General features: G+C 37.7%; 1 protein-coding gene across 7 annotated transcripts in view; it reads left to right on the forward strand.

Moving 5' to 3' along the window:
* Positions 1 to 22533, forward strand: part of PCDH7 (protocadherin 7) — a 446943-nt gene that overhangs the window by 97838 nt on the left and 326572 nt on the right. The gene's annotated exons all lie outside the window — the stretch shown is intronic.

Here is a 22533-nt window from a genome sequence, read left to right on the forward strand (position 1 = left end):
ATAAGACTCTCTTCCAGTGCTGGGTGGGTTTAGAGAGTAAAGACAGATGAACTGCACAAGCTTTGAGACAGATTAACAAGCAAAGTTAAATAATATTGTATTAATAAAAAAGAAAATAAAACTAAAACGTAAGTTGTGTGATGGAGAACATAAATGTATACGTTCATTTTTATTTGTGAGTATGGATTATATATAACTGTGTGTATGTGTGTGTGCGCTCAGTGGTTCAGTTGTGTCTGATTCTGCAACCCCATGGACTGTAGCCCACTAGACTTCTCTGTCCGTGGGATTCTCCAGGCAATAGTACTGGAGTGAGTTTCTGTTTCCTATTCCAGGGGATCTTCCCCCACCCAGATATTAAACCTGCATCTCTTGTGTCCCCTGCATTGGCTGGTGAATTCTTTAGCACTGTGACACTTGGGAAGTCAAAATATGATTAAAAAATCAAAAGGAAGTATACCCAGTATCTCACTACAGATAGAACCTTGAGGAAAGGTATTTGAAACAGTGCAAGTGGATTCATTCAATAAATTGCTGTATGCATCTATAAATTATATACGGATACTTATCTTGTGAGACTCTTGATCAATCATTAATTTGAAATATTTTGTAGATGAATCAGTGATTTTGTTTATCGTATTAAAATATAATTTTATCTTTCTTTTTGGTAAATTTGGAAAAATACATATAGTTAAATTTGAACAAATTGGCTTTAAATGTATTTTAAAATATATTGCACACATTTAAAGAAATTCAAATGATACCAGGTTTTCTCGAGTTTTTGTATAAAGCTGCTAGTAGCATATTTTGATTTAAGATGTATTTTCAGTTCTAAAATCCCTGAAGTACTTCTCTCCTACAGTGATTGACTTTGTAGAGAAATGTTTAAAGAGGAATTTAAATTTAAAAGGTGCAATCTGAAACACATTTTCTTGTGTCAAGTTTTGACACTGACCTTTTAAAACATGTAAGCAGGGACTTTCCTCTTTAATTATGTTGCTTCTTTTAAATTAAATCTGTATTGTAATTCTTTACAAAATAAGGTAAAATTTTGGAATGAGATTTATTTTACTTCTCCTAGATTTTAGAAGTTGAAAGTACATTTTTTTTTTTTTACCATAGGGATTCAGAATGATTTTTGAAACGTTTTTCTATCTCTTCATTTAGGCATTGAAAGGCAAAACCTGTTCTCCACAAAGTGATTGCATATTATACAAAAACATATACTGTCATTTCAAAATAAGTTTTGTTAAGTGGATTTCAATCAAGGTTTCTCTGTAAAGAGTTAGTGGAGAAAAAAGATACTGATGGGTGGGGCAGTTATCAGGAAGAACTAGGGAAAAGGGATATTTTAGGAATCTTTCTATTAAAGACATTTTGCTTTCATTCAAATAAAGAAGAACATCAGAAGGATTTTTCACGAGTTAGCATTGCATTCTATTTCTATATCACTTTGCAGAAATTCAGTGAACAAACCAATAAAATACAGATCAGTCATATCAAGGGAAGTTATTGATAATACTGACCATTCTTTGATACTGACCAGTGTTTGATTATTTGTGTTCAATCTCTATTTGGAGGAATTGAGATAAAAGAAAATAGCATCTGGAATTAGACACCTGGATCCAAATTGATGCCTGATATTTATTTGCTATGGACCTGGGATAGGTCATCTAACATCTTGAAGCCTCAGTTTTTTCATCGTCCTCTGTTTTATACGATGTTTTGAGAGCTCAATGAAATATGGTTTCTGAGGCTTTTACTCATCAGTTGACTTCAGTCGCTCAGTCATGTCCAACTCTTTGTGACCCCATGGACTGCAGCACGCCAGGCCTCCCTGTCCATCACCAACTCCCGGAGTTTACTCAAACTCCTGTCCATAGAATCAGTGATGCCATCCAACCATCTCACCCTCTGTCGTCCCCTTCTCCTCCTGCCTTCAGTCTTTCCCAGCATCAGGATCTTTTCTAGTGAGTCTGCTCTTCACATCAGGTGACCAAAGTATTGGAGCTTCAGCTTCAGCATCAGTCTTTCCAATGAATAGTCAGGACTGATTTCTTTTAGGATAGACTGGTGGGATCTCCTTGCAGTTCAAGGGACTCTCAAGAGTCTTCTCCAACACCACAGTTCAAAGGCATCAATTCTTCAGCGCTCAGCTTTCTTTATAGTCCAACTGTCACATCCATACATGACCACTGGAAAAACCAAAGCTTTGACTAGATGGACCTTTGTTGGCAAAGTAATGTCTCTGCTTTTTAATATGTTGTCTAAGGGGATCATAGCTTTTCTTCCAAGGTGCAAGAGTCTTTTAATTTCATGGCTGCAGTCACCATCTGCAGTGATTTTGGAGCCCCCCAAAATAAAGTCTCTCACTGTTTTCGTTCTTTCCCCATCTATTTGCCATGAAGTGATGGGACCAGATGCCATGATATTAGTTTTCTGAATGTTGCGTTTTAAGACAATTTTTTCACTCTCCTCATAGTGCTCAAAAATTTTACATTTCTTTCTCTTGGTTTCAGCGTATTAACTTGTTATATTATCTTAATATTTTAAAATTTAGTTTTTAGGCCTAGTTAATTACTAGTGTGTTGTAACATAAAAAAGTCCTGCATTATATATTAAATATTTGGGTTTCAGTTTTTCCTTTTGTTTGCATATATCTGTTCCATAAATTTCATTAAGTAAGTAGGTGTAGAAAAATGTCTGTAGGGATGATATAAAGCAAATGAAATATTAGGGATTTATGTAAATTGTTGAAGAACATGCATTTTTTCCATCCTCTTTGGCTTTTCCTGTCCAATATTTATATTCATATCTTGGAAAAATTAACTGGTCAGCAATTGCATTTTTTCAGGACATTGTGGACTTCTGTTTAAGGGCTTTTCTTTTATTGTTTTGTTTTGCTTTTATACAGGGGCATGCATGCCTCAGTATTGTTTTGTTTAATTTTCTGCTATCTCTTCTGCATGGCAAAGAGTGTCTAAAAGACTCTTAATTAGTCTCTCTGCTTCTAACCCTGGCCCCTGCAGCAGTCTATTTTTAAAACTATAATCAGAGTAATTCTTGTAAAATATAATTCAAATTACTCCTCTGTTCAGAAGCCTCCAGTGGCTTCCCATCTCACAGAAAGTTAAAGCCAAAATCTTTAAGACTCTGCATAGTCTGATTTCCTCAGATCTCTGAAGACATCGCTAACCATAATCCCTTCACTCCAGCCACACTCATCTCTTCTGTTCAAAGCCAGGTCCACTTCCCTCTCAGAATCTTTAAATCTGCCCTGCCTTCTGGGGCATTTCTTTCAGTCTCCATATAGCTCACATTTTTCCTCCTTCTGGTCATCTTAGCAATGAAAACTTCCTGACCATTCTATTTCAAACAGCATCTTCCTCTTAGATCCCAAACACTCCGTACTTTTTCCCCCTTTGCCTCAATCCCCTTGAGATATGTATGTAAGTATGTATACATGATGTATGTATTGTGTGTGTATAACCTTTACAGATTTATTTGGCTTATTTCTTTTTCACCAGTTAGAATGTAGATTCGGTGATTTTGAGAATTTGTGTCTGTATGTTTTTCTACTGCTGTATCTACTATATGTATTCGAGTGCCTAACCAAGAGAAAATACTCATTAATATGCATCGTGTTAAATGGGGAAATTACTGTATTTAATGTTTCTGAGTCTCCATATATATATACAGTCAGCATAAACAAGACCGGGAGCTGACCGTGGCTCAGACCATGAGCTCCTTATTGCCAAATTCAGACTTAAATTAAAGAAAGTAGGGAAAACCACTAGACCATTCAGGTATGACCTAAGTCAAATCCCTTACGATTATACAGTGGAAGGGACAAATAGATTCAAAGGATTAGATCTGATAGGCAGAGTGCCTGAAGAACTATGGACGGAGATTTGTGACATTGTACAGGAAGCAAAGATCAAGGTCCTTCCCAACAAAAAGAAATGCAAAAAGGTAAAATGGTTGTCTGAGGAAGCCTTACAAATAGCTGTGGAAACAAGACAAGCAAAAGGCAAAGGAGAAAAGGAAAGATATACCCATTTGAATGCAGAGTTCCAAAGAATAGCAAGGAGAGATAAGAACTCCCTCAGTGATCAATGCAAATATATAGAGGAAAACAATAGAATGGGAAAGACTAGAGATCTCTTCAAGAAAATTAGAGATGCCAAGGGAACATTTCATGCAAAGATGGGCACAAAAAAGGACAGAAATCGTATGGACCTAACAGAAGCAGAAGATAGTAAGAAGAGGTGGCAAGAAATAGAAGAACTGTACAAAAAAGATCTTCACAACCCAGATAATAACGATGGTGTGATCACTCACCTAGGGCCAGACATCCTGGAATGTGAAGTCAAGTGGGCCTTAGGAAGCGTCACTATGAACAAAGCTAGTGGAGGTGATGGAATTCCAGTTGAGCTATTTCAAATTCTAAAAGATGATGCTGTGAAAGTGCTACACTCATATGTCAGCAAGTTTGGAAAACTCAGCAGTGGCCACAGGACTGGGAAGTGTCTGCTTTTACTCAAATCCCAAAGACAGGCAATGCCAAAGAATGGTCAAACTACCTCACAATTGCACTCATCTCACACATTAGCAAAGTAATGCCCAAAATTCTACAAACCAGGCTTCAACAGTATGTGAACCATGAACTTCCAGATGTTCAAGCTGGATTTAGAAAAGGCAGAGGAACCAGAGATCAAATTGCCAACATCCACTGGATCATCAAAAAAGCAAGAGAGTTCTAGAAAAACATCTACTTCTGCTTTATTGACTATGCCAAAGCCTTTGACTGTGTGGACCACAACAAACTGTGGAAAATTCTTCAAGAGATGGGAATACCAGACCACCTGACCTGCCTCTTGAGTAATCTGTATGCAGGTCAGGAAGCAACAGTTAGAACTGGACATGGAACAACAGACTGGTTCCAAATCGGGAAGGGAGTATGTCAAGGCTGTATGTTATCACCCTGCTTATTTAAATAATATGCAGAATACATAATGAGAAACACTGGGCTGGATGAAGCACAAGCTGAAATCAAGATTGCCGGGAGAAATATCAATAACCTCAGATATGCAGATGGCACCGCCCTTATGGCAGAAAGTGAAGAAGAACTAAAGAACCTCTTGATGAAAGTAAAAGAGGAGAGTGAAAAAGTTGGATTAAAACTCAGCATTCATAAAACTAAGATCATGACATCCGGTCCCATCACTTCATGGGAAATAGATGGGAAAACAGTGGAAACAGTGACAGACTTTTCTGGGGGGGCTCCAAAATCACTGCAGTTGGTGACTGCAGCCATGAAATGAAAAGACATTTGCTCCTTGGAAGAAAAGTTATGACCAACCTTGGCAGCATATTAAAAAGCAGACATTACTTTGCCAACAAAGGTCTATCTAGTCAAAGCTGTAGTTTTTCCAATAGTCATGTATGGGATTGAGAGTTGGACCATAAAGAAAGCTGAGTGCCAAAGAATTGATGCTTTTGAACTGTGGTGTTGTAGAAGACTCTTGAGATTCCCTTGGACTGCAAGGAAATCTGACCAATTCATCCTAAGTGAAATCAGTCTTGAGCATTCATTGAAGGGACTGATCCTGAGTCTGAAACTCCAATATTTTGGTCACCTGATGAGAAGAACTGACTCATTTGAAAAGACCCTGATGCTGGGAAAGATTGAAGGCAAGAGGAGAAGTGGACGACAGAGGATGAGATCGTTGGATGTCATCAATGACTCGATGGACATGAGTTTGAGCAAGCTTTGGGAGTTGGTGATGGACAGTGAGGCCTGGCATGCTGCAGTCCATTGGGTTGCAAAGAGTCAGACACAACTGAGTGACTGAACTCAACTGAACTGAGTTTCCATATCTTCACTTTCCATATCAGCTCAAAGGAAGCTTTGGGAGCCACAAAGTAAGCCTTTATTTTTTTCCCATAATATGGGACTAGCTGTTGTTAAGATCTAAATACCAGGTTATTTCTTTTTGCAATGAATACCAGTCCTTTCCCTTTGCTTAGAGCCCAGGGAATCTCATCATTGTAATAATTTCCATATGTACGTATATGTAACCAGATAACCATAGTAACCTGACAATTGCTCCACAGAACTGGAAAATCAGGACTTCTTTATTGATAAAGACTTGAGGAAGCATCTCTCTAATGCCCCTGTTTCAGACTCATCCACTTTTCTTGGGAGAGTTTGAACTAGAATCTTTAACACCAGGTTCCCAGGGCAATTTTCTTTTCAAAATATTCAGCGTAATGATCCTAGGAAACCAACCCTGAAGGAATAACATGCGTAACAAATAATCATGACAAGACCTGGAAAATAAAGGATTATTTGCAGAAAAGATTTCAAAATAAAGCCTAACATTAAGATTCATAATCTTTTCTCTTTCCCCTATACCTACAGTTCTAAAACTTAATTTTATTGATTTCACTGTAATTATTCCAATTCTAGCCATTTCTGGTTTCCATCTCCTGATTGGGAAGGGTAGAGTAAGTCTTCCTGTTCCACAGGATGAGACAGAGGTGTCTTGAACTGTGGTCTACAGAACAGAACACTGATGAGTGTTTTTTTTTCTTAAGGTAATGTTTTTCCTTGTCCTCTGTTGAGGCTATAGGAGCCATGCCTATATGAGCTCATTTAGAAATTTCCCATCTCTGTACTAAGACCAGCAATGTAAACTGTGTCTTCTAGGGAAGAAAATCAGTATCAACAGGATAAAAAGTTTTGATGGGAACTTATGCCTGGCTGTGCTCCACTCTTGAAATAAGAGATTTCACTAGTTGGGCAGAACAATGGCACTTTATCTAGAGCATTTAGATGTGCCCTGATCTAAATGTATTATGTAAAGACTCTATTTTAATTCTACATATTTAAAAGTATGTGTGTATATATATATATATATATATATATATATATATATATACTCTTGGGATTTTATAATCTTTGGGTGGATTGTGTGATTCAGTTCAGTTCAGTTCAGTTCAGTCGCTCAGTCGTGTCCGACTCTTTGCAACCTCATGAATCGCAGCATGCCAGGCCTTCCTGTCCATTACCAATTCCCGGAGTTTACTCAAACTCATGCCCATCGAGTCAGTGATGCCATCCAGCCATCTCATCCTCTGTCGTCCCCTTCTCCTCTTGCCCCCAATCCCTCCCAGCATCAGGGTCTTTTCCAATGGCCACCTCTTCACATGAGGTGGCTAAAGTATTGGAGTTGGATTGTGTGATTAATTAACTGCAAATGGCTGTATGCTTGTACTGGGATTTACCTTGTTATGGGGAAATTGAATAGATAAAGTAAAAATAGACTCTGTTGCCGTTTTGCTAAGGAAAAGTTAAATGATTCATCTTCAGATTGTCTATCCCTTTGTTGAGGGTGTTATATTATGATAGTTTCTTGAATAATTAAGTTCAAGTTGGTTATGAAATAATTTGTTTGGAACATTTTGCTCTGATAATTTTCAATATGTAGAACTTTTCTCCAGCAAGCTATGATGAATAAATTCCTGTAATTAGACTTGACCAAAGAGCTCATCTATTTTTTGGAAAGTAAATTCTCTAGAAAATTATTTTAAAAGTTTCTGGAAGAGGTTGGGGTCTAATATAAGTAGAGGGGTGTCTTCTGTCATGAAGAGAGCCTAGTGGCGATAGCTCCTCATAAACAAGTTCTGAATATAGCCTGGATGAAGTCACATAGAGTAAATATGAAACATGCTCTGTCTTCTAAATGTGCTCCAAAAATGTTAATAGCATCTTTAATTGTCAAAAGCAATGATCAGAATGATTAAGAGAGTAGAAGAGTTCTAATATAGATCAAGATTTAACATTTCAGGTAATACCTTGTACTTTCTTCAGTTAAACGTTTTAGACAGCTGGATGATAGGAAAATAGTTTTGCTATTTAAAAAAAAAAAAATCACAGAATGCAGAAAAAGGGAGAAACTAATATGAACACTTTTATAACAGGTCCAAAGTTGCAAAAGAAATAATAAAATAATTTTTTTGTTTGTTTGTGAAGATGTCTGTATGTACAAAAAGCCCCAGAAGAGTTGTGAGTCCCTAGTTTATCTTTGTTTTCACACCTTTGATACAGGCATTTAAAAAAATGAAAATAGTACTTTTTGCACACCCTAGGAATATGTAAAAAGTGTCATATTAATCTAAAGGAGTAGTATATTTGATCAGTATTGGCCTGTGAAGAACCATATGGGCAGCAACGTGTAGTGTAAAAGATGATAGATAATATTCAAGTGGATTTAAAAATAGTAATATATTATTCTGATAAGAAACTGAGCATATTATTGTACAGAGAAAAAAACACACATTAATTAAACACTACGACTGAAGCGACTTAGCAGCAGCAGCAGCAGCAGCTGTTTTTTAAGGAATAAAGAAATTCTGAGAATATGTAGGTTACAGCCAACACACCAAAACATCTTATATAAAAATGACTCTCAGAATATAAAATACACAGTTCCTCTAGGAGTGAATAGGGCTGAGGGTAGTGACAGATTTTAATATGAACGTACCACATTTCTTGAGCACTTATCATAAGCCAAGCCATTGGTCTAAGGACTTTGAATTACCACAATGACTTTGTGAGATAAGTGCTGTTGTTTAACCCATTTTACAGATGAAGAGGGCTTCCCAGGTGGCGCTAGTGATAAAGAACCCTCCTGCCAATGCAGGAGACATAAGAGATGCTGGTTCAATCCCTGGGTCTCGAAGATCCTTGGGGGAAGTAATGGCAACCCACTCCAGTATTCTTACCTAGAGAATCCCATGAACAGAGGAGCCTGGAGGACTACAGTCCATGAGGTCATGAAGAGTCGGATATCCCTGAAGCAACTTAGCATACACAAATAGAGAAACTGAGGCTTACACAGATTAAATGACCTGCTGTGTGGTCTTGCAGCTAGTAAATGGTGGTGATGGATTCAAAGTTAGGTCAATCTTTACTTCCCTGTCTGCGTCACCTCTGCAGATGTAGTCTTTGCCAAGTACTGGTGCAAAACATGAGTTCCATCCATTTCTTGCATTTGAGGGCTTCCAGCAGAACTGATACCAAGCAGAGGAAAGAGGTCAGCCCCTTTCAGATATGGAGGAAAAGGGGATGTGAAGTTCCAGTGTTGACTTAAGTATATGTGGTGTGTCTCTAGCTTGGCACCGTGTCCAGAAAATAAACATTTTCTGGCTAAACCGGTTCTGGGATAAAACAAGGGACCGTGGCCTTCTCAGGGTCTCAGATGCTGGGCCGAGATCGTGGTGTCCACTCAAGTTTTCCCACAACTTAGGCCAGTCTGAAATAAACATAAGGGACGTTCCTCTGCTGCAAATGCTCTTGCCTTCTTAAACTGAAACAGCGATACCTTTGTTCCTTCCTGGGTTTCCCTCATAATCTCCAGTGACAAATGGCCCCTGTTCACAGAGGGGCAGGATCTCCCTGCACGGGTTCTGTCCGCCTGTAGGAATTGCCAGCATTTGAAACTTTTAATTTAAACTCAGACCCATCCTTCTGCATACAATTGTATTGTGTCTAGGAATATGCAGTTGAAATGGCTTCTGCATACTGATGTAACCAGAATAGAAACAGTGGGAAGGATAAAATGTGTATCCCAGAGGCACTATTCAGAACCTTCTGAGCTATGTTCCCTGATGCTCAGTTTTTATTAACGGTTAAATTAAGAGGTAGATAAATTGAGTTAAGCCCCATCACAGAGCAGCACGGTAACCGGTGAGAGCAAACGATCAGTATCTCAGACACTGGGTGATAACATAGATAAAGTTCTTAAAGGACAGGCGGGAAACCCTAACATTCCTTCCATCTCCCAGCCCTGATTAATTAAACTTCTTGGTAGTGAGGTCATGGAAGCACCCCCAGCCCACCTCCAACCTAAGCAAATAGTTTCAAAGTGCACCTATTTTTAATTTATTTTCAAGAATCTTCTATTATTTCATTTCATTTTTACTCAAAATAATGAATAGACTTGAAGCCATGCCTAATGGAAGGCTGGATGCTGTAAATGTTCAGTGCTGGCCAGTGCAGGCTAGGTGTGGAATGTCACATGCCACATCCAAAAATGTTCTCTCATTGTCACGTTGCATTAAACAGCCACGACCTGGCCGGACTAAGAGTGGGCTGTGTAAATGGTTAGGTGTTCTGTTTTCATCTTTTGTTTGTGTTATTTTCCTGGCTGATAAATGGTGCTATAAGCCTTAAATAGCTACTTTGCATTCCTATGGGGATATTGTGTGCATCTTTATGCATCCATTTTGGTTTACTTATATTGTGATTCCACCTCTTTATATTAAAAATTTATATTTTTCTGTTAGATGTTTCAAGGATGCGGCTTTTAAGCATCAGTACTTCTTGTGGTCATTGTACAAGGAATGTCCTTCATTACAGAATGCAACTATGGTGAGAATGTTGGTGAGCAAAGGACAAGCTGCATCAGGTTTTAGGACCCTGGCCTTATTCCTGGTCTAGCTCCCAGTTTTCAAGAGAACCCATTTGACCTTCAGTCTTCCGGAGGTAACAGAAGCCTTTAGAAATCATGTGAAGAATTCATTCCCTTTAAAAAGCAACGGGATCTTTTCCATGCATTATCTTTCCCTTCATTTGCAGAGTTCCGCATTTTATATTTGGGTAAGAAGAAAAGAGAACAGTGAGCATTAAATAGCAAAGATAAAAGCCTTAGAGCTTGGATGTAGTAGCAGATGACAATATAGGCATTTCTAAAGATAAAATGAGCTTTGGGCTGATATTAATATAGTGATGAGTTCGGTTACAGTGTGTGATGTTTATCATAAATTAAAACATGGAGATTGTCCAAGGCAGGCTTTTTGGCACACTTTTATTTCCTAGATTTGATAACATGGTTCACCTAACTCTCAGCTGATAAAAATATGGAGGCACGACCGGATATTCTGATTTATCTCTTTGTGTTGTTGTTGCTCCCTTCTTATCCCTTCCACTCCAGTGCTCCTGTCCTTTGGTATATTTCATAGCCTGACATGAAGCTGTAATGGTTCTATTAGCTTCCACAGATGTGCTGAGCTTGCTTTTTGAAGCGAGCATGTCGTCACCGGCACTTTTTTGCAGTTCCTTATTAGTATGTGCCCTTTACTGACTCTGCAGGAGCCATCACCTAGAATTAAACATTTTCTGCTAGACCTGTCCTTACTCTGTGCAGAATGATTATAGTCCGTTATGCCACCTTCTTGCTGACAACCAGATACTGCTGAGATTGCAATGAAGTCTCTGCACATTTAAAATAGGATGCTTCCTGGGTGTACGGGGCTTTGATAACAAGAACCATTTGACGAAATGCCTTCCAGAGAGCAGAATGTGATAGAGGCTCCTTGAAATCATATTATGGAAACTCCTGATTCTTATTAGACTGATAACATCAGGAGCTGGCATCTTGGTGTTTAGAGTAGTTGAAAATCTACCATCCTTAAATGATCTCAGAATGGGACAGGTTAACTCAGAGCAGGTTTGGGAGCGCTGCCTCTGCAGAATGAAAAACACCCAACCCAAAATGAGAATTTCCAGTTTCTCTAATTTTAGGGTTACAATTTACATCTCACTCTAAAAGTGCATTTTTCTCATTCTGCTCAGCAAAAGCAGTTTCCTTTTATTCTTCAGCAAATTTGAAGTAAGGAACCCAGAATCTCAAAAGAGGCCAGTAAGTCAGGAAAATTTAGAGAACTATCAGTCATAGCAAAGGCAGCACCTCTTCTGATGGCTGTCTGTCTGATAGTATGTAATTAAAACAAGATTTTTCTTTTATTTCTTCCTTTTTATACGTGCTTCCTCCTCCACCATCTGAGAAATATTTGTCATTTAGCTGTTCTTCATGATAGCTTTAGAAGTTTTCATTATCTTCTTTTTAAGTCACTGCCCATCAGGTATGACCCTTAGGTACCCCCATCCTAAAGAGCAGACAAGATGACACTCCATGCTCTGAAATCTGATTTGGCAAACTTCAGATTTGTGATTGTGGTCTTTTTCTGAGAGGACAGTGAAGACAATTTAAAGACATATTTCCTTAAAAAAAAAATGAATGAGCTAATATTGAACACCTTCCACATATGGATGGTATACCTTGACTTTGCAATTCAAAGATGAAGCTCCCACAATCTGTCTCAGCCAGTTAATAGAGATATATGCCAGAAATTACTGAAGGACAGAGAAGTGAGATACTGCCTTGCCTTGCATGAAGGGTCTGCTTCAGAGAAGAGTGGGTATTTGACCATGACTACGAGTAAAATTGTATTAGGCAGAGAAGGAGGAAACAACACAAAGCAGAGTTTAAGAGCAGGGAAATGGTTTTGAGCTGTGAATATTCTGTTGTGGTTGAGGAAGCAGAAGCCTAGGACTGAATATTACTCCACAGGGAAAGATAACCAGGATGTGACAGGTAGCCTGGAGCCAGCTGAATACCATGGAAAGGTGTTCCAAATTTATCCTTTAGGAAATAGGAAGTCATCAGTAGTTTATAAAGAGTAATTATTTGATATTTGTATTATAGGAAAACAATTCTGGGAGCAGATCTGTTGGGAAGACAAGAGTCTGTGGCAGAGTGACTGAAGAAGGGTCTAGGAGACAGATGATGAATAACCGAGCAAATCAGGTGACAGTGGTCAAGGAAGGCCGGGGAGAGGCACACAAGGAACGTGTAAAGATGGATGCATACAGCTTGCTGAATAGGTGTGGATAGGCTGTGTTCATGAAGACGAGGCATAAAGACTACTTTGTGGTCCCTGTCTTATACAACGGGGCAGATGGCGATGCCAGTAAATGAGGGACCACACAGAACACTAGGAAATGTCATCAGTGTGACTGGTGACACCAGATATTACTTTCCCCCTCTACAGCTTCAGCCTTGTTGATCCGTGTCTTGGTTTATGGACAAAGTATGCCACTTCAATATTTTTCAGTGTCGACCTTGAGAATCTGTGACAGGAACCAAAAGATTATCACTGATATTATGTTTGGGTGTAACACAGTACCATTTCTAATTTGCACTTTACAGAATGTGTTTAGATAACTAAACTTTCATTTTCTTTTCAGCTGTTAGCTGTCTTTCCTTAGTGTACTGCCCGTGAACCTTTAGGAATCCTGAGATAGATCAATGCCACATTAAAATTTAAGGAACGACTTCATGAAAACCACATGCTTCATTTCCGGAGGATTGTCAGCAAGCCAAGGAAAAGAAAACATGTCAGCTCTGTATTGTTATTGGTGCTTCTTGCTTAACTGCCGCTTTGCCATTATAGTGGTCCTTAGTAGCTGCTTCTCTGTAAAGGCGCGAAGAATACATGCGGCCAAGACAAGGAAAGTCCAAACTTCATTAGGGAGATTTGAGAAAGAGCTGCCATGGCTTAGGTGCTTAAGCCTTTGGATCATTTTCAATATATCGGAAGATATTAATATGCTTTTGTATGGCTATTTTTCCCTTTTTAAAAATTCTAAAATGGCAGGTCAGACTAGGCCAAGCGTTGACTGGCTTTTTAGATTCATGTTTAAAAAGATGGAGTGGCTGCCAGTACCTTAAAAGAGTCAGGAACATGACTTGGATAGATGTAGAATTTTCTTGTAAATTTGGCTTTTGGTTTGTATCTGGCTAGAAAAGTTTTTTTTTCTCCCTTCCTCTCCCATCCTTTCTTCTTTATACCCTCTCTCCCTCCATTCTCCCTTTCTTCTTTCCTTCTTTTCCTTCAAGAATTAGTGTCTTTCTTATTCATGCCTCAAAGAAGGCTTCTCTCTTAGCTAACCATTCTTTAAAACCTAATGGCAAATCTTAAACTCTTCTCCATTTGATAACCTCATTAAAACCAGGGAAGCACTATAACGTATTTCTTTATTTATTTCAAGGACCTGTACTGAGTTCAGAATCATCAATATTCATTGCGAATTTTGTGGAAGGGAAGAGCGACTGAAAGAAACTCAGTGTATTGTGTCTTATTGTGGTTAGGTTTCTCTGGGACAAGGATAATATATGTAAATAAAACAAATGCACTGAACATTGAGACAAACTTAGAACAGACCCTTGTAAAAACAAACATATGCTTTTGAAAAATGAATAACAGAAATACAGTTTGTCAATAATCCATCATTAGTGCAACTGAGCCTCTAGGGTATCTGGTATTTTAAAAGCCATTCTGGGGCTTTTTCCCAGCATGCTCTACTTTAGGGAATGTTGACTTATAGTATCCCACTAGGAAATATGAACCAGGAAGTTTTGTTTTTTGGACCTGTACCCAGAAAAGGATATACCTCACCTAAGAACATCTGGAGATTTCTAAATCACCAAATGTTGCAGACCATGACACTTAGAAGAGGCTGTCATCTGAGAATGCTTAGAGATACTATTATTTGGCTATTGACTATTCTCAGTAGCCAAACTTTAATTTTCAACTTAACTTCCCAGCGCTACTCTAGATTTGACTTTTAAGTACCGCACTTCTTATTGTCAATTTGTATATAAATTATGTAAATACACTTCTACTTCAGGATTAGAAAGATAAAAACACCAAAGAATATCCATGTATCGAACCCAAATAAAGTCAGGGCTAAACTTCATTTATATGTTTATTGGTCTTTCATTTTACCTCACTTCGTTGGAGAAAGTCTGAAAAACAATTTTTACCCTCACTATACTGTGCTTACTTTGTGCCCACTATTATAATTTTTTTTTATGTAGTCCCATTTGAAAGCTAAGGCAACTGAGGCTCATGGAGGTTAACTAAATTTTTCTAGATCTTATAGGTAGTACTACCCACAGTTGTAGAATTGGGGCACAAACCCAAATCTGTAAAGACTGACTTTCTCATTGTTTTCAAGAAGTAAAAATTTGTGTATTTATTCAGGACTGTCAGGGCATTTTTAAAAGAAGAGTTTTGGGAATGATAAGTGCAGAAAGAGAGGTCATTGGATGTGTATCTGGGTGTCATCTACTCAGAAATAAAAAATGAAAGGGTAATTAAACTGGATGGGTATTTGTGTCTTGAAGCATAAAATATTCAATGCATATCTGTTAAATTTTTAAAGTTAAAACGTTATCACTTACATTATCCTCACAAGGCCATTAATCTATGCAGGCATCCATGCATCTACCGCACATTGGCTGCGTGCACATCAGTGCAGAAGTGGCCTGCAAGAGAAGACTGGGAGACACAGTTTGGTGTGTATTTTCAAGAAGCCTGCAGTCTGGTGTGTGTAGAGATATAAATTCTGGAAAGTTCTTGGAGGAGTGTTAATGATTAAGTTGTTGAAGGAACAATCCATGCACATTTTTTTGTGAAGTGTCAGGGCCCCATTGTTAAGAATGCAGGTTTTTGTATAGGTGGGAAGTTTGAAGAAGAATGGCCACATGAACATGGCTGAGTCTCTTGACTATTCACCTGAAACTGCCACAACAGTTAGTCAGCTATACCCTAATACAAAATAAAAAAATGTTAAAAAGCATAAATAAATAAATACAAGGGAAAAAAGAATGCAGGCTTTGATGTTAAACTGCTGGTATTTGAAGTCCAGCTCTATCACTTACTAGCTCTTGATCCCAGGGAGCTCCTTAATCAGCCTCTGCTTCAATTGCTTCATAGGTAAAATGAGAATAACAAATACAACCTATTTCATGGGACTGTTTGGTAAAACACTTATGTAGTACTTTCTATGTGCTGGGCAGGGACCTAAACATTTTGGAAGTAGTCAATTATTGAATTCTTGGCAGAATTAGGTAGGTACTATTATTGCTGGTATTGAGAGAATACAAAGATTTGTACATACAAAGTATTTAGAGCAATGACTGGCACGTAGTAAATATGTATGCAGTAAATGTAACTTAATAAATATCATCCTGAGCAAAGAAGCAGGGAAATATATTGGAAGCAGGAAAATAGGTGCATCATCTTTAGAGGTAAGAGCAAATACATAATACATGCTTGCTGAAGTCACAAGCCTAAATTTGGTTCTGGTGATCAATAAAGAGACATTCTCCAGTGGAAGGTGGCACTACGAACTTCTTAATTTCCATTGTCAGCTTATGAGATATGCCCAGTTATTCACATTTTAGTGGCTTAAAAGTAGTGCCAATTATTTCATTAATATTTTTCTCTTTAGTTGAGTAGGCAGTCTTCATAGTGAGAATACATATATTTATCACAGTTTTATTACAGTGATATGATAAAATGTAATGGAAAAAAAATGTAAAAAATGTGGTTCATAAATAAACATACCTTTTTTTTTTTTTATTTTGGAATTGCCTCTTGTGAGAAAAAGAGCAAAAAACAAAGCTGGTGACCACAGTCCAGGACATGGTTCTCTGGTTACAGTGATTCTCCTTTAAAGCAGTGGTTTGCTTTTATCTACTCAATATGCACATTCATTGTGGGATGTGTGTACAACTGTGGCTGCCCAGATGTTTGCTGGCTTGCCATTCTGTGGACTCTGTGAGCAGTGTACCTTTTCCTTGACCGTGAGTTGTTGCTGTTTTTTAGCCGTAGATATTACTAAATAATGTTTAATCAGTACATTTCTTACTCATTCATAATAGTCATTTGAGGGTTTTGTAAGTGCTTCTGATGGTCTCTAAGCCCTGGAGAGCACTTTCTAAATGTTGCTGCTGCGGCTTGTTTTTCTTTAAGTAAATTAACCTGGACATGGAGGTAGATGCTTGAGTTTAATCTGGATTCTAGCTCATTCGCAGCTGCCCATGTGTCTGCACTTTGTTACTTTATCTTTCTGAGCTGGAGCGGTCCATCCAGATGCCATTGTGTTCTGTGTTTGGTTCCAGAGGGGAAGGAGATATTGAGGAACTGATATGGGGGTTTGTGTGTGATAAAACAGAGAGGGGACTCTACCCAGGAATCATGTGATAAGCAGGAAGAATGAATGGTTCTAGTTATATTATCCAGCACTTCATTCCACACACATAAATGCTACATATAAATTACATACATACAAATACAGAAAGATAGATAATTGTCCCTTTATTTTTCTAGTTACCTAACAGTAAAATCCATATGTGTACAATAATAAATTGAGAAAGCAAATTATGTGGATTAACAGAGAGGAAGTTGAGGGGCAGTTTTAGAAATTTCCCAAATTATAATCAAACCTGGAGAGTAAAATCTCTATTAATAAATCAGATTTTGTGCTTCAGAAGCAAAATGGTTGGTGGATAGGATATCAATATATCAGTATTTAGAAGCAACAGTCTAAGTCCACAGCTACAGGTCTATTTCTTGAAGCAACTGTCAGCAGTAACTAATTGATGTCCATAAAGTCCTTCTGCAAATGCCAACTGTTAACAAAAATTCTCAGAACTCTCTTAACAGCAATAAAGGGAAATTCTTCTCCCACCAGGTGTCTAGATAGAAACCTTATCACATGCTACTGTTTTAAATACATAAGAATTTTGCAATGCAATCTATTCTGGCTTTCAATAAACTGGTCCAGTGGGGAGAACCAAATAATTTGCATGGTGCATAATTTTTAGAAATATGGCTACTAAAATGTAGGAAGCTTTATCATCTTATTGCAGACAGTTTGCTCTAAAATAGAAGGGGAATGGAAACACAGTGATGATATATTGTCATGTGGACCACTTTATGGTTTGCATTCTTTATGATACAACAGTTGCTCCATTGACACCAAGTTATTTATTGAATAGTAGGGCAAATAGACCAGTAAATCATGGTTTCACTTCTAGCCAATCAGAATCAATCCTGGTTTTGTGGAGTGCTAATTTTTTAAGCTTATTTATTCTGCTTGCTTTCATTTCTCTCTTTATTAGTCTCTCTTTTACAACAATCTTTTCTTTAATAGACTTTAATCTGGAGACATTTTAAAATGTGCCACATGTCAAATCCAATTCAACTAAGATACTTAAAGGCATACTATTTAAATTAAATATGAATGCTTTCAAAAATGTATACTTGTATCATAATTGCTTAAAACTGCATTCCCACATTATGTATGTTATAGATTTGAATCTTTTCAATATATTCAAGAACCAAAGTTAGGTTAAAAAGAAACAGAAAATAAATTATTCACATCATATACGTCTATACATCTGATAATGTAATTAGCAATCAAAAGTACTACATATAGTGATGTAATAGAAGCATTATAGTTTTGTACATCCTGCTGTTGATGGATTTAGGTACCACATTTTGCACATTTTCTATTTCATTATTTTTGACTAAAAAAGATAAAAATAAAATAACATGTTTTCTTTATTTTAGTCTAACCTTTTTAAATCATCCTTCACGCTTCTTTTGCTTTCCTTCCGTGTCTGGCCCTCACTTCCCCAGTTTAGATAGGACTTGTTTTTCTTCATTTATCTTTACTCTTTCCTGCTCTGTAGTGCTAACACTTATAATAACAATAGAAATCTTGCATCTAAATCTGGGGGATTTTAGAGGTCATTGAGGTTACTTCTCTGCTTTTAGTTAGCTTTCTAGCCATTCCAGAAAAAAACTATCTGTGCTCTTCTCAGTATCACCATAATAAATTTCTTGCATTTCCTAAAAGTTTTATGTATCCTAACATTGATAGTTATAGTCAAAATATTACCTCTCCTTATTTCTTCATAAGGACTACACATTTTCACTACTTTCTTTTGTGAAGTCGCTCAGTCGTGTTTGGAGTCTTTGTGACCCTGTGGACTGTAGCCTGCCAGGCTCCTCTGTCCATGGGATTTTCCAGGCAAGAATACTGGAGTGGGTTGCCATTTCCTTCTCCAGGGGATCTTCTCCACTTTCCCACATTGCAGGCGGACTCCTTACCATCTACCTCAACATATTTCACTCTTTTTTTTTTTTTCTCTTTACTAACCTGTTTGACTGATCTCTGTTAGATATATCAAAAGTTTAATCACTTTTAGTAAAGTGGGAGTACTTTATCAAAATATTTTTCTGAGAGTGTGTATACTCAGGCATCTCACTATTTAGACATTTCCCACCAGTGGCTTTATGTTAGTGTTTATACTTTTCTACATCCTCCTGTGAACTTGAGCTAGCTCTCTCCTGCATTTGTCCTGTTATCTGTGATATTTCAGCTTCCTCTCCAACTGACCAGATCATATCCCTCATAATCTTCATTCATTTATGCCTGGGCAATTAAAAAGACAAACACAATCATAATTGAATTTTATTCATGAGATATTTCTGTTGTTTGCTACCATCTTAAGAACTACTCTAGAAAAGACAAAAAGTGTGGATTTGATTAACTGTGGAACTGGGCTCACACCTTGATACTGGCTTTGAGTAGGAATGTAACAAATCTCATTTGTAAAATGAGTATAAGAACTGTCCATAGATTAATACAAGTTTTAACCTGAATGAGACAACATTTGTAAAGTTCTTGGCACGATTTGTTAGTGATTGGTCATGGTCATTGGTCATGACCAATGATGAGGTCATGGATATGAGTCTGCTGACAGATTAAATAAAAACATTTTTTCTTCTGTTATTTAAATATTTGATGAAACTTTTCTTAATTGATTGACTAAAACAGAAACAGAACTAAAAACAAACATAAAAGGAAGAAGGAACCCCTACTTATTTTGCATGCTCTCCCCTCCCCCATCAGTTACTAGTTCCAAACCAAGAAGAGATACATTGGAGGTAAACTTAGCCATTGTTCAACCAGTTGTGGAAGGCTTGTTATCCTTCCTAGCTATGGAGACAAAGTTACATCTGTAAAATGGACATGAACTACCTTCTCATAGGGTTATTATTTCTGTGGATACAATCATCAATAGAACTTCCTTGTCATGCTCTGCTAGGCAAGTGTTCTTTCTGCTAATAAATTCTGTTCCTAAAATTAAAATTATTATAGATGGTTCATATTTCAGATGTCTTATAATTTTCATAAATCTATATTTTTTAGTGCCTGCCCTTTTATTGAGATCTAGCCACATATGAATCTATCCTTCAGTGCTTTGTCGTTTTAGTAAACCCCTAAAAGTGGCAATTTAAAATAGCACAGTAACTCACACATGGCTAAATGGGATTTGTTAAATTTCTTTTGAAAAAAGTACAGATTTATTCACATCTAGACGTGAACTCCACATCACAAGCTGAAACAGAATGGTGAGCTTTTTCTTGCTGTGAGTGAATAAAACTGGGTTTCAGCTAGAAAAGATACAACCTATGATAACATAAAAATAGATTCTGTGACTCCACTATTGAAGAATTTTATCTCACCTATCCATCACATGCACAGGAATGGTGTCTTTTAGGCTCTTGAAGAGTTTTTTTAACTATCTTTTATGCTACTGGATATATTCTGTGAACCCTGAAACTACTTGTTAGCAATTCTTGGTTAATGTGGTATTACAGTAACTGAGAGCCATGAAACCTGTTGCTCTTTCATTGGTCAGCGTTTAAACTGGGATTAGAAAGCTCTAAGGATTCATAGTCACAAGCCTGGATTTCTGAATTAGAAATCTATTTCTAATTAATATCTACATTTCCAACTAATTCTTACTATCCATTTCCAACTAATATCACTAAGTAATATAGTGCTTATCTCATAACACTGTTGCTAGAGTGAATAAAATAGAAGTATAAATTTACCCCAGTGTGTGTGTGTGTTTGTGTGTGTGCGTGCACATGTGCATGCTTAAAGAATTTTCTCATTCACTAATTTAAATCAAGAAAAATCAAGAAATATTGATGGGTCTGCCATATGTCATGCACTATCATGTCATGGATATGGAGATATGAATAAGGACACAGTCGCTGTCCTGCGGGCCGTCCCTGTCTAGTGAATAAGACAGATAGGTATATTAACTATCAGCTAATGTAATCAACACAATAATAGAGAAGTCGATTCAGTGCAGTGAAACACTGTGAAGGGTTGAAATTCTCTGTCTAAGTCAAAGAGGGCAGGCTCTTTGCATTTCTACTGAAATATCTTTTTAGCCGAAGTTGAGAGCTCCATTGTGGAGTGACTTCAAACAAGAATAACCTGCCTTTGTGAGAGTTATTTACTCGACATTAGGAACAGCTGTGTTCAAATGCTCAAAAGTTTATCTGGAATGAGTGTGTTTGTGTGTGTGTGTATTCACACACACACTGGCGCACACACCGCACACCTATATATAACTGTTTACTCTCCTATTGCTGCTGTAACAATTTCCCAAATTGAGTGTCTTAAATCATCGCAAATTTGTTATCTTACAATTCTGGAGCTCAGAAGTCTGCAATGAGTCTCAGTGGGCTAAATCAAGGCGCCAACAGGGTTGCATACTGTTCTGGAGGCTCTCGGGGAGGATCTGTTTTTGCCTTTCCCAGCAGTAAGAACCTGGCTAGATTTCTTGGCTCATAGTACCATCTTCCATGTTCAAAGTCAGCAGTGACCAGTAGAGGGATTCGCAAATGTGATAACACAGACCTACTTGGTTCATCTAGGATAATCTATTTTATCATCAGCTGATTGACAAACATAATCCCATCTCCAACCTTAGCGTCACCCACCCACCACTGCCAACTGACATGACACATTCATGGATTCCAGGGATTAGGATGGGAACATCTTTGAGGGGGGCCTTTGTTTTGGTACCACAGAAGTGTATATTTTTTCCAGTTAAGAATTGGATATTAGAAAATATAAAAAGAAATAAACAATAAACTAAAAGTCTTGTCCCATCTGCACATTAAAGAGAAGACCAGGACTTGAATCTTTTGTTAAAGAACTTTCCAGTTTCATATACCGTGTACCACACTGAGACAATAACTATAGAGGTAAACAAATGGAAAGTACCATATGAATGCTATATGTCTATATATATAAAGGATAGAACTCACATTTTGCATATTTTCTGTGAAGGAAAGGTGGAAGAATATGATCTCTGTGAAATGAAGAAGAGGTGGTGCATTTTGATGTTGTTGTTGTTTAGTTACGAAGTCATGTCTGATTCTTTGCAACCCCAAAGACTGTAGCCCACCAGGCATCTCTGTCCATGGACTTCTCCAGGCAAGAATATGGGAGAGGGTTGCCAAGATCTCCTCCAGGGCATCTTCCCAAGCCAGGGACGAAACCTGTGTCTCTTGTGTGTGTCACCTGCATTGCAGGCAGATTCTACCCACTGAGCCACCAGGGAAGCCTGCATTTTGGTAATGGACCCCAAATGCAGAGCAGATGCAAAGAACATTGCTACAAACTTGAGACTTTGTTCAAAACTGAGATCTAGGCAGCATCTAAAAAAACTGCCATTTTCCTTTATATTTCTTCCACTTTAAGTGAAATTGTAAACTCTATAATAATAATCAGTTCAGTTCAGTCGCTCAGTCATGTCCAACTCTTTGCGACCTCATGGACGGCTGCAAACCAGCCTTCCCTATCCATCACCGACTCCCGGAGCTTGCTCAAACTCATGTCCATTGAGTTGGTGATGCCACCCAACCACCTCATCTTCTGTCATCCCCTTCTCCTCCCTCCCTCAATCTTTCCCAGCATCAGGGTCTTTTCCAATGAGTCAGCTCTTCACATCAGGT

Source organism: Cervus elaphus, chromosome 17 (assembly GCF_910594005.1).
Source record: "Cervus elaphus chromosome 17, mCerEla1.1, whole genome shotgun sequence".
Taxonomy (NCBI): Eukaryota; Metazoa; Chordata; class Mammalia; order Artiodactyla; family Cervidae; genus Cervus; species Cervus elaphus.